Genomic DNA, 13,908 nt, shown 5'->3' with positions numbered 1-13,908 from the left:
TGATATTATTTGTAAAAAATTTACTGGACGCCCAACTTTTTGAAGATGTGCTAACTTGAAACAGCTAACGAGCACAAAAAGCGCGACGGGTTAACATGCTTTCACCCGCAAACCTATCATCAAAGTTTCTATAGCCATGCTCAATACAAATAATATATGCATGTTTTCTTAGTTCCCTATTGTGCTTTAGGTTCATAAGGAGCCATGGAGCATGTCAAAAAAATAATACATCTCTTACCAAGGGGAATTTTGGGGACAAAGATGAAGTGCTAAATACAGCAAACATGAAAAAACTGGGTTCAACATTATGAGTTGTAGAATCCCATAGAAACTATTCAATATCTAGCCAAATTTGATCTTTATGACTAGATATGGTTACTACCTACAAAATGCATGTAGCTGTCACAAGAAACTAACAATATTGAAAAAGCTATACTTGATATACTAGAATGTTTCGTTTAATTCTATAATTGAAAAAATCAACCATTGTTGTCTACTATGCAAAATAGGGTATTAGGTGCCCAAAACTCAAGGAATATTAACTTTATGTTACAATATGGGACATAGAAAATCAAAACTTCATTTGGATATCATGAAAGCCACCAAAAAAATCATAGAAGAGCTTAAATTGGCTAAAAAACAGGATTTGACAATTTTTGTAATTTGGTCATAACTTACAACTTTAACATTTATTTCTCCCTAGAAGCATCAAGACATGTTGAGGACTACTAAAGATAGTTCTCTAGCATTATAGACCTCACAAACATGAATTCTAGAGTGGTATAGTTGCAAAAAGTTGAAAAAAGCCAAAAATAGGACCCGTTTTTTCACACAGTTTAGGTTGTGAAATGTTGTGCAAGGACAAGGTTAAAGATGGAATTGATATTCCAAAAAAATGTCGAGTTTTTTTCAGCTCATGAGACAACTTTCTAGATAGATAGCACCTCAAAATCCATTTTGAAACTCTTGACATAATTCAAGAAAAATGGTCACTTAACAGGACATAAAAGTGTCCCATTACCAACCTAGTGTTAAAAAGGCACACAATAGAGAGTGTGTTACTTAGTGTGCAATGGAAAGATAGATAGCCCTAGAGTGATGGGCGTATATACAATGCTCGGGGAGAAAAACCTCCTAAAGAGGGAAAAAATGCCCCGGCGGTCCTAGTGTGTTCACACACATCACTACCACATGTACATGGTAACATCCTCAGCCCCCATGTTGCCGCTCCTCTTGTTAGGAAATGACTTGCCAACACCTCCCCTGTTTCGCGCAACCCTCTTGCACCCTTTCGGAGCCGGGCTGAGGTTAGTGCATGGCGCTCGGCTGCAACTCAGTGGCGCATGCCCACCTTTGCTAGAACCCTCAACAACTTTCTTCAATTCTATGAAAACCAATCACCGGATCATAAACAATACATCACGAAAAAACAAGTAATCATCAAAAGACACTATGACATTTGGAGCACATTACCGCTCAAATAGACGCACAAAAACAAAGGAAAAGTTCAAGTCAAAAAATCTGGGGGGCGGAAATGCTCGAGTCAATGCTCGCGGTAATGGTCCTTCAGCAATGCACGCGGTAATCGGCCCGGCTATATTTCCGCGCTTATTTCCGCAGGACTTACCGCAAGTATTACCACAACCATAAGCACGCACGCGAGTATTTTAAAAAAGAAGTAGATGACCATTTGGTTGGTCCTTGGTAGGACCCATCCAAATGGTCATTTGCCTTTTTTTTCCTATACATTTAATAAATAAAAAAACAAAAATTTCATTGCACAAAAACTTTGGACCAAAATCAAATGTTTAATTATATTGGAGAAATTGTTCATTACAAAATTGCCCAAATAGGAGATGCATGGCGGCTATACAACTGTGGCCAAAAGAAGACTTTGGGCCAAATCAAGTGTTTATATTGGATATCATGGGGCTATACAACTGTGGCCAAAAGAAGACGGGCCCAAAAACACTTGGAGGATTGAGCTACTCGGATCCTGGGACCTCTCGAGAGACTCCTTGACTCTGTAAAATAAAAAACAACAAAACCTTTAATTAATACAAATGGATACATAATTCTGCATGCACTCATTTTTAAAAAAAAGTTCACACTTACAGGCTGTAGTGTACGACATGCATTTTCAAATTCTTCACGATTGATTTTGTTGTTTTCATACAGTCAGCACCATGTCTGATATTCGGAGTGGCTCTCTCTGTATCTCTCGATCTCTCGGCTTGGGCGGGTCATAGTAATATTTTGTTGTATATCAATTAAAAAATATCACAAACCTAACCTTATCAACCACAAATTAAATCAATTCAAATGAAAATACGCGCACTCACAAATTTATCTTTCCATGTTGCTTTTCCGCCCGAGCCGTAATGCGTTGGCATTTGCTGCGCCCTCGCCTCCACCTGTCGAGTGTGCGCCCTAGCACCTGCTGCTCTCTCGTCCTCCAGATCGCCCTGGGCTTTCTCCCACATGGAGGTATGTTTTGGTATGCGAATGCTAATGGAGATATGTTTTGGTATACTAATGCATGCCCAAGCACACACTAATGCACACACTATGCACAAATTAGTGTGTGAAAACACACCAATGCATGCACACACCACTAATGCGAGCATTAGTGTGTGTGTGCATGCATTGGTGTGTTTTCACACACTAATTAGTGCACAAGCACACACTAATGCTTGCATTAGTGTGTGCAATTTTTTCACACACCAATGCTCACAATAGTGGGTGCTTGTGCATGCATTAGTATGTAGACACACTAATTAGTGCACAAGCACACACTAATGCAAGCATTAGTGTGTGCTAGAGAGGTATGCACACACTAATGCTTGCATTAGTGTGTGCTTGGACAAAAATTAGTGTGTTTTTAATTCATGCACACACTAATGCTTGCATTAGTGTATGATTGTGCACAAATTAGTGTGTGCAAACACACTAATTTGTGCACAATCACACACTAAGCATTGGTGTGTGATTTTGCACAAAGTAGTGTGTTTGCACACACTAATTTGTGCACAATGCATGCATTATACACACACACACACTAATGCTTGCATTAGTGTGTGTGTGTGTGTGTGTGTGTGTGTGTGTGTGTGTGTGTGTGTGTGTGTGTGTGTGTGTATAATGCATGCATTGTGCACAAAACAGTGTGTGAAAGCACACTAATTAGTGCACAAGCACACACTAATGCAAGCATTAGTGTGTGCTAGAGAGGTATGCACACACTAACGCTTGCATTAGTGTGTGCATGGGCACAAATTAGTGTGTGGAAACACACTAATGCATGCATACACTTATTCTTGTATTAGTGTGTGATTGTGCACAAATTAGTGTGTGCAAACACACTAATTTGTGCACAATCACACACTAATGTAAGTGTGTGTGTGTATAATTCATGCATTGTGCACAAAATAGTGTGTGAAAACACACTAATTTGTGTCCAAGCACACACTAATGCAAGCATTAGTGTGTGTGTGTGTATAATGCATGCATTGTGCACAAAATAGTGTGTGAAAACACACTAATTTGTGCACAATCACACACTAATGCTTGTAGTGTGTGAAAACACACTAATTTGTGCACAATCACACACTAATGCAAGCATTAGTGTGTGTATAATGCATGCACACACTAATGCTTGCATTAGTGTGTGCTTGGACACAAATTAGTGTGTAGAAACTAACTAATGCGTGTGTGTATAATGCATGCACACACTAGTACGGGCATTAGTGTGTGATTGTGCACAAAATAGTATGTGAAAACACACTAATTTGTGCACAATCACACACTAATGCAAGCATTAGTGTGTGTATAATGCAATATGCACACACTAATGCAAGCATTAGTGTGTGCTTGGGCACAAATTAGTGTGTAAAAACTAACTAATGTATGCACACACTAATGCAAGCATTAATGTGTGTGTGTATAATGCATGCAAAAACTAATGCTTGCATTAGTGTGTGCTTGTAACGCATCCACACACTAATGCGGGAATTAGTGTGTGATTGTGCATAAAATAGTGTGTGAAAACACATAAATTTGTGCACAATCACACACTAATGCAAGCATTAGTGTGTGTGTGTATAATTCTTGCACACACTAATGCTTGCATTAGGGTGTGCTTGTGCATGCATTAGTGTGTTTACACACTAATTGATGCACAAGCACACCCTAATGCAAGCATTAGTGTGTGCTTGTAACGCATGCACGCACTAATGCAGGCATTAGTGTGTGATTGTGCACAAAATAGTGTGTATGTGTGTGTACAGTGTGTGTGTGCATGTGTGTGTATGCATTGTGTGTGTATGTGTGCAATGTGTATGCATTGTGTGTGTGCATGTGTGTGTGTGTATGTGTGTGTGTGTGTGTGTGTGTGTGTGTGTGTGTGTGTGTGTGTATGTATGTGTTTGTGTGTGTGTGTGCGTAGAAGAACGAGAAGAAAAAGAGAGAGTTCAAGCACTTAAAGTCGTGACCTCGATCGCTTGGATATGGTGGGGATGGAGATGAAGACAGTAATAGAGGTTGGAAATGGAGAGGGAGAAGGAGAGAGAGCTTCGAGATGGAGAGGGAAACAGGCCCGCGTAGAAGAGGAGCTCGTTTTTGAATTTTTGGCATTCAATTTCGCGGGGGCATGTAGGTGCCCCTTTTATATAAAAAAATTTGATGGAGATTTTATCGCGCGTATTACTGTGCCCGTTCCCGCATGTATTACCGCGTTTATTACCGCGAAAATCTCTGATGAGACATTAAGGTTACATCGACTGCATGACCTCTTGTACCCACCTTCCCTCTATCTTGAATGAGTGAGAGTCATGTCAGTACCAACATTCTTGATTCTTCTTTTTCTTATTTAATTTTTTCCTATTTAGTGTGTGGTCGTGTGTGCAGGTCGATTGGGATGACGTGGGTCCGCCGGTTGGCGCGGAACGAACTCGATGGTTGAGCGAGCGACTACCATGTCCATGTACGTGATGTAAGCGTGTGATTGCATGGCTTCGGTGTATATACTTGGCTCACGTGGATGATTATGGACTATGGGACGATCCAAGAAAACGCGCTCCAATGGAAACTAGCGATCAGAGGATTTTGGCATCCATTGATGTCGCTCCCCATTGGAGTGTGATTGGGGGCGGATGCGGGAGGAGAACGGAAGAGAGATTGTGCCAAGAAGCAATCATGGGAGGGGGGTCACACCCGCCGTCCGATGTGGGTGGGTCCACACAAGCGCATGCGCATCCTACATCCACCACATATGAGGATCTCCCCACCACCCCACCCCACATGGAGGTGGAGGAAGATCATTTGCACAATATGGTTGAGGATATTCTTGCATGTGAGGCGGCGAATGAGTGTAAGCTTGAGTATGCATGTGAAGAAGCCGCCCAAAAAACCAAAGATTCATTGCTAGAGGCAGCACACACCGCTCTTTACGAGGGATGCTCCTACTCCATATTACGAGCGTCTCTTGAGATCTTGAATATTCAAGCAATGTTTGGATGGAGCCATGCAGGGGTCGATGCACTATTGAGGTACGTTTAAGTGTAATAAGTGTTAGTTGTGAGTCTTTTTCGTGGTTATATGCAATAATGAGTGTTCTTTAATTATGTCATAGGCTATTAGGCAATATGATGCCTAAAGGCAATCATCTTCCAAAAAATCGAAGGAAAGCACGACAGGTGGTGACAGGGCTTGGGATGGACTATGATTACATACATGCATGTGTCAATGATTAAGTGCTATTCCACAATGAACATGCAGGGCTTGATGCTTGCCCCGAGTGTGGAGAATCAAGGTACAAAGAGGGAATGCAAGGAACCACAATACCTCGCAAGGTTCTTCCTCATTTCCCCCTCATTCCCCGCATCAAGCACATATATGTTCACCACCAAAGGAACAAGCGAGCTTCTTACATGGCATATTACAAATCGCTTCACCGATGGGGTTATGAGAGTGACGGCTGACTCGCCGGCATGGTAACACATTGAGTAGACATGGCCGGAGTTTAGAGAAGAGCCTCATCACTTGAGGCTTGGTCTGGCTAGTGATGGGGTAAACCCATTTGGGCATCAGTCTACCTCATGGAGTACTTGGCCAGTGGTTGTTGTGAACTACAACATTCCACCATGGGAGTCAACCAAGAAGGGGAACATTTTGCTCTCTCTTCTAGTCCTAGGAAAACACAAGGTGAAGAACATGGATGTATATTTAGCACATTTGATTGAAGAGCTTCAACAGCTATGGAACGGCATAGATGTTTTTGATGTATCAAGACCACTTCGTGATCGGCGCACAATGATCAAGTCCATTCTCATGTGGACCATGCATGATTACCCCGAGCTTGGAGAGATTTCTGGTAAGCTTATACTTTGTGACGCTCTTTAATGTCTTTGAATTGGTCACTTATATGCAGTTATGTCTTTTGTTTTTGCAGGACTATCGACATGTGGACATCTGGACATAGGGCATGCCCAACTTGTGGACCCTCACTCGTGACAGAGAGACCCGCTCTACTTGGTAAGGTGATCTACCCCAATAACCATCGCTTCTTGCTGCCCACACATCAATCTTATTCTCCACCATGCAATGGGATGGAGCCACTCCATTGGACCATGGCCTATTGGGCAAGACATTGGAACGAGCATCACAACACATTTCCTCCTCCCAATAATCCACCTAGGGGTATGTCTAGGTACTCTATTTTCTTATCACTACCCTATTGGGCTTCATTGAAAATCCAACACCTATTGGATCCAATGCATGTGTTCAAAAATGTTGGGCAAGCTATATGGGATCACATAGTAGGCAAGAAAGATTCATTGGGGGCTAGAGAGGACATGAGGGCCATAAGGAGGCTCCCTCCTTTGGCCACAGCTCGCATGGGACCTCGGGGGAAGATGGTTATTCCAAAGGCACCTTGGATTCTATCAAGGGTGGATCAAGAGCGGATGAAACAAGTCATTGCATCCATCCGTACTCCAACAGGTTATATGAGTTCGCTGAAGGGTGCCTTCACTAAAACTAAGAAAGGAGGATCCACACAACTATATGGGCTCAAATCCCATGATTGGCACAAGATTCTTCAGGTAATGTGTGTGCGTATATGTGAGAGTGTGTGTATGTGGTTTAGGGTTCTGGATACTAATAAGTCTTTCTGTTTGTGCAATAGTTTGTGCTTCCAATTAGCATTAGTGGATTTGTGGACACGAAGGTAAAGACTACAATATTCAAGGTGGGAGAAGTTGTCAGGTATAGCACATTTGATCCTCCCTCCTAAACTTTACTTTGAAGACTAACTTTACTATGAAGATTATAAAGGGTTTTTTGGTTACAGGTTTGTGAGTTCCAAAGAAATCAAAGTTTCAGCCATTCCAACAGCTCGACTTCTAGTGATTGAAGCAACTTGTGCTATTGAGGATGCATTCCCACGTTCTATCCTTGTTAGACAAGTTCACCTATTGCTCCATCTTGTTGAGGAGATAGCCACAGTGTGGTGTGGTTCACTCCAGATGGATGTTCTTTCTTGAGAGGTTCCTAAAGACCTTGAAATACTTTGTAAGGCTACGATCACAAGCAGAGGTATTAATCGATCTGAAGCCTTAAACCTTATTAGGATTGGATTGTATTCACAACGCTTTTTATTGGTTACTTCTATCACTAATGGTTTCATGTCTTTAGGCAAGCATGGCAGAGGGTTGGATTGTACAAGAGGCTTTTGTGTATGTCTCTCAATATCTTTTCACAATAGACCCATCATTGCCTCGTTGAAAGACGGAGGAAGACGATCCAAAAAAACATGCAAACATTCCAAGTGGGAAAGGTTCTCTCTTGATTTTGGATAGGGACTTTCAAGCCATAGTCAACAACCATTGTCTACTCAATGCTCCCATCATGGGCAAATGGGTGGATATCTATGTGGAGGTGCATTCAACGAGAGAAAGGGAGAGGGAAGCATGGAAGAGGTCGCATGGCGGTAGGCGAGCACCTCCCTTTCCTAAAGAGCTTGCCAAATACCCTGATCTAATTCCAATTGGGTGGATACACAATGCCATGACCAAGGCCAAGGCACAAGGAGAACAAATAAGTTCTAAAGAATGGGAGTATGCGCGAGGATGTCTACCAAGGGTAATATACTCAATGTGTTTAGTGTGTGTGTGGGTGTGTGTGTATGTGTGTCATCTCTCTCTCTCTCTCTCTCTCTCTCTCTCTCTCTCTCTCTCTCTCTCTCTCTCATCTATCTTGATTGGTATTTGCAGGCCTTCACATGCGAGGATGTCTACCAAGGGTAATATACTCAATGTGTTTAGTGTGTGTGTGGGTGTGTGTGTATGTGTGTCATCTCTCTCTCTCTCTCTCTCTCTCTCTCTCTCTCTCTCTCTCTCTCTCTCTCTCTCTCTCTCTCTCTCTCATCTATCTTGATTGGTATTTGCAGGCCTTCACATTCAACTCTATGTGGTCCGAAGGATGTCATTTTCGAACCCGCAAGATAGATGAGCGTCGAACCACTCACGATAGTGGAGTTATGGGCAACTTTGACACGACAACACAAGAGGTGAGGGAATGTGGAACAATAGAGAGGATAATCAAAGTGGATTTCAGAACATTTCACAAATATCTCTTTGACTGCCGATGGTTTGCGGGTGAGGTTAAGAGACATGAGAATGGGCTCTATATGGTAGACTCCGGGCAATTTCATCGCGGGAAGACCGACAACTTGGTGCAACCTAGTAGTTGTGAGCAGGTAAAGTCCATGTGCAACTCACTAAAACATTATATGATACATATAAAACTACATTCATGTTGTTGTTTGCTCTATGACCTAGAGGTGTTTTATGTGCCTTGTATGAATCGAAGACGACTTTGGTATGTTATTCCAATCACACCACGGAGCAGATCTATCTTTGCAGATACGAACATAGAGACTTTGGCAGATCCCACCATACCATCTCAAGAAGAAGCCAATGACGATGATGCATTTGAGGTCGAGGAGAACCAACCATTTCCAATAACCAACCATAGTGAGGAGGAGTACGAGGATGGAGAGGATGATGATGATTCAATAGGAGAGGCTGTAGAGGATGAATCAATAGATTTATTTGTTGATTTAGCTACCATGGGGTTGGACATGGATGTAAGCACTTGTAGAGATCTCTTGGAGGATGAAAATTAAAAAATATCTTTTGGATTTTGTCTTCTTTCTCTACTTATGTCTTCTTTCTCTACTTATGTTGTACAAAAGGGCTATTTGTTTATGAATGCAAGACAATACAATTTTGATCATCGTTCGCTTGCCATTTCCATATGAATGCATAGTTGACATAAGATTTTGAGGTGGAAACAAAATATTTTTGTTTATAGAATCTCATGGAGTACAAATGAGTAGAGTAGGAGAATCATACCAATAGATGAGGCAAGCAAAGAGAAACGAGGTACTAAAAATCCCAATGAGAATGGGATTTCTTACACTCCATGCAAAAAGGGGGTGACAATACAATTTTGATCATCGCTCGCTTGCCATTTCCATATGAATGCATAGTTGACATAAGATTTTGAGGTGGAAACAAAATATCTTTGTTTATAGAATCTCATGGAGTACAAATGAGTAGAGTAGGAGAATCATACCAATAGATGAGGCAAGCAAAGAGAAGAGAGGTACTAAAAATCCCAATGAGAATGGGATTTCTTACACTCCATGCAAAAAGGGGGTACCAATTTTTGAAAAGTAACAAAATAGAATAGGATTTATAGAAAGGGAAAAGTGGGAGATGAATGGGCTGCGTGGATTCTTTTTCTATGCGGTAATAAGTGCGGTAATACTCGCGGAAAAATCAAAAAACGCATCAACGGGGCTACAACATACAATCTGTCTCTTTCTTGAAGCTCTCTCTCTCCTCTTATGCGGTAATGTTGTGCGGTAATAGCAGCATTCTCCCATAGTGAGATTCAAGTACATAACATTCACATGGGTAAGAAATCTTGTTGAAATTCCATCTCCTTGTTGCTACTCATGGAATCAAGACTCATGCACTCGTTAATGCTGCAACTCTTGAGAAATCAAAATTAGCCGCCATTCTCAAAGACACTACACATCTGCTCTATACCAAGTGCTCGAGTTAAAGCATGCAACACAAAACCATACTAGTACTTTATATACACACAAGCAGCTCTCACTCAACAACACACTCACCTCACAAACCTTGCATGGTGCCACTATACCATACTGCTTGCTCACCTCACCTACGCCTACATCCACTTCAACATCGGCATCCTACATCACAACAATCACATGTGTGTCGTCCAAGACATGCAACAATCACCTGCGGATGGTGAGGCTATAGACCAAGTTAGCGGGTTGCACAAAGAGCACCAGTCGGGTGGCACGGCCATAGTAGTTGTCCATGGACGATAGCACCAACCTCCCCACCACCCCCTCCTCTCCTCCTCCATCTCCCCTGCAGACCTGGCCCGACTCCTGTACGTTGATCCCCCCTCGATTGTCTTTGCCGCATGCCTGCACATCCCGCCCAGCTATTCTGCACATCCTGCCCATCTGCCAAAATACCTAAGAGCAATTTCATTTGCCACCTAAATAGAGAAAATGATACATACAAGTTGTAGCCATGGCTCGTATCACACACGTCCGCATGTTCGCCCGGATGTGTGTTCAAATGATAGATTGATCATGGGTTGTAGTGTGCGGGAAAAACCATTTTCCCAGACATACAAAATTTATTTTCTTGAATTTGTGATGAGGAAATTTGAAAAATAAGTTTAGTTTTCCAAATTTTTACACTATTTTTGTGTGTTTTGGGATGGAAATTCTCCTTTTGCACTTGCCCTCAACCGGGATTTTTGAAATCATTTTTCCCAAACACTGATGGGTTGTGAAGAATGTCTCGACCTATAATTGTTTACTATCAAAATCATTTTGTTCCACATTCTTAATTTTTTTCGATTTGTGATTGACACACACGTTGCCCAATATTGCACTTTCTGACATGTTCGATCGCTTGTGTGTGGCACGGGCCTAAGATAAAGCTCTATCATTTTATCGTGTGATCCCATATCACACCAAGGCAATGGATGCAACTGACATGGGGGATCTTGGGCGGCACCTAGAAAAGGTGTGCTAATCTTTTTGCACCTTTGTCACAAAAAGCACGGACGAGTGTGTGTATCAAATAGGAGCTGATTACAATGATGGCTGTAAAACTGGCATCGTGGGTGTAGAAGAAGCTCTTAATCATGCCATTGGTGTTGCTATTGAATTTTCATACAAAGAATAAGAAGAGAAGAGTGACTTGGATGATGTCCAAGAAGGCAGCAATAAATAAAAAGAGGGTGCAGATATGGAGACGACAAAGGCTATGCAAATGGTGATGTTGATGATGATGATGTTGAAGAGGCTAGTGAGGGTCTAAATGTCCAAGATATTGATGCCTAGTGGCTACATAGAAGAAAATTAGTCAAGTTTGTGGTAGCATCGACCCCAAAAAATCTAGAAGCTTGTTGAACAACTCTTAAAGATGTTAGCGAAGGGAGAGGACAAGGAGATACTATATTTTCTCATTGGTATAGCTATCTTAGTTTTCTAGTGGAGTAAATTAACTCTTTGAAATACCAAGAACAATACCCTCATGTGAAAGATTCTTGAATTGGCTTTCTAGGGCATGTGTCTTATGGCATAAGAACTTAATATCCCCCCCACCCTTATGCATAGGATATGAACATGAAATAATGGGGGGACTACCCCTATTGTATACGCTTATGTCTGACCTTTAAAAATCCCCCTCAGATTTCAGCAACAGAGAGATACAGCCAGAGCACGTTTGGAGTCTGCTGGAGCGTCACATCTTGGGTGTGGAGGCTACAATACGCTTCGACATGAGTTTGTAAGTATTATACGTATGCTTTAAGTTATTGATAATATATATGTTATTGAGTATTTATTTAATGAATAAACCATAATTTTGTAGAAAGTTGCCGTGAAGCGCCTTCCGACACGCCGAGAGAAGAAGTATGGGTACAAGCATGGACTTGTGGCCCTTTTGACCTAGCTATAGGAGGAGGGAGAGGACATCGAGTGGGAGGAATTACCATGAGGGTCTTCTCACTCAGTGATTGTTTGCATATGTACAGTTTTGTAGTGCTTATTTTTATGGTTTATGCTTATGTTTATGGTTTATGTACAGTTTTGTAGTGCTTATGTTTATGGTTTATGCTTATGTTTATGGTATGGCACAAATATTATGGTTAAGGTTTGACAGTCAACTTAAGGTTCTGGTTTTTCTATGATGGTATGGCAATCATGTGATGGTTATGGTTATGGTTATCATTATGGTTATGGTTGTGCAATGATGGTATGGCAATCATGTGATGGTTGTGGTTTTGCTATGATGGTATAACAATCATGTGATAGTTATGGTTATGGTTGTGCATTGATGGTATGGCTGTTATGGTAATGGTATGACAAGCAAGTTATGGTAATGGTTATGGTATGGCAAACAAGTTATGTTTATGCTTTTACAATTTTTGACTCATATTTTGATTATGGTTATAAAACTTTTATGTCGTTATGCCATCACTACAAGATGTCGCGCAGAAATCGGCACAGGTACCGACGAAATGAAATTACTTTTTAAACTAAAAAGCGTTAAAATAGGCCTCAGAAGAGACGCCGGTATCGTAGCGTTGGTATGACCATAGATATAGCGGACGTCGGAATAAACCTTCAATTATGCGTCAAAATACCCAACATAATACGCACCGGTATTTGTATAATGAATTTCGACGCTCATACCAATGCCCCTACCGACGTTGATACCGTTGCCCCTACCGACGCTGATACCGTCACCTGTACCGACGACCAAAACTTGCAATTTTTTTTTGGGCAGAGAGGGCTGGGAACTAATATTGCATGTACTACAGCAAAAGAAAAGAGCCCTCTCTGCCCAAAGGAAGAGTGCACAAGCAACAGCACTCCACCTACAAGCTGATGCTAAAGAGCGAGTGTATGGCAATTAGCAAAATTGTAAGAATAACATAACTTGTTAACATAATTAAAACATGAGTCAAAAATTGTAAAACCATAAACAAAACTTGTTTGCCATACCATAGCCATTACCATAACTTGCTTGTCATACCATAACCATAACAGCCATACCATCATTGCACAACCATAACCATCACCATAACCATCAGATGATTGTCATACCATCATAGCAAAACCATAATATTAAGTTGTCTATTAAACCTTAACCATAACATCTGTGCCATACCATAAGCATAACCATAAACCCGGGGTATTCACCCATGAAAAACTTACTGCACCACATAAGTGCAGGGGAGGGGGTTTTTTTTACAAGTTACATAAGCTATAAGCTAGGGACAGGCCCCGAATAATTTATCTCCCAGTCTTAAAAATAAGAGAGGGGGTATCATATTTGGGGGGGGGGGGGGGAGAGTGAGAAAAGGACAAAATAAGAGAATTTTTTTGTGTTTCAAACTAATGGCTTTCCAGAAGAGTCTACCCTCAAACTTGTGAGTGAATAGCTACAAAGATACATGCAAGAACTAACACTGCTTTGTATCAATTGCTTGTTTGTTCATTTATTGAGGGATGAAAGCTAAAAGAGTTTGTATCGATGCAAATTTACGTGAAGAACCTAACATAGCTTTATAACCATGTTTTTTGAGTAATTTAGATGGGTCAAAATTGGACGAGTAGCTAGAGTGCGCTAAACGGGCACATAGTTTAAAAGTCAAACTAAGACACATTGAGGGTACATCTAGTTATCAACAGAAGTGGTTGCTTAGTATGCTCTACACACCCTTTGGCTATTTTTACTCAGTTAGATCATGTGAGGCCTAAATTTTATATGTAAGATAGGGGTATGA

This window comes from Adiantum capillus-veneris, chromosome 19 (assembly GCF_014529385.1).
Source record: "Adiantum capillus-veneris isolate H3 chromosome 19, ASM1452938v2, whole genome shotgun sequence".
NCBI classification, from domain to species: Eukaryota; Viridiplantae; Streptophyta; class Polypodiopsida; order Polypodiales; family Pteridaceae; genus Adiantum; species Adiantum capillus-veneris.
This window is presented reverse-complemented; position numbering follows the sequence as displayed.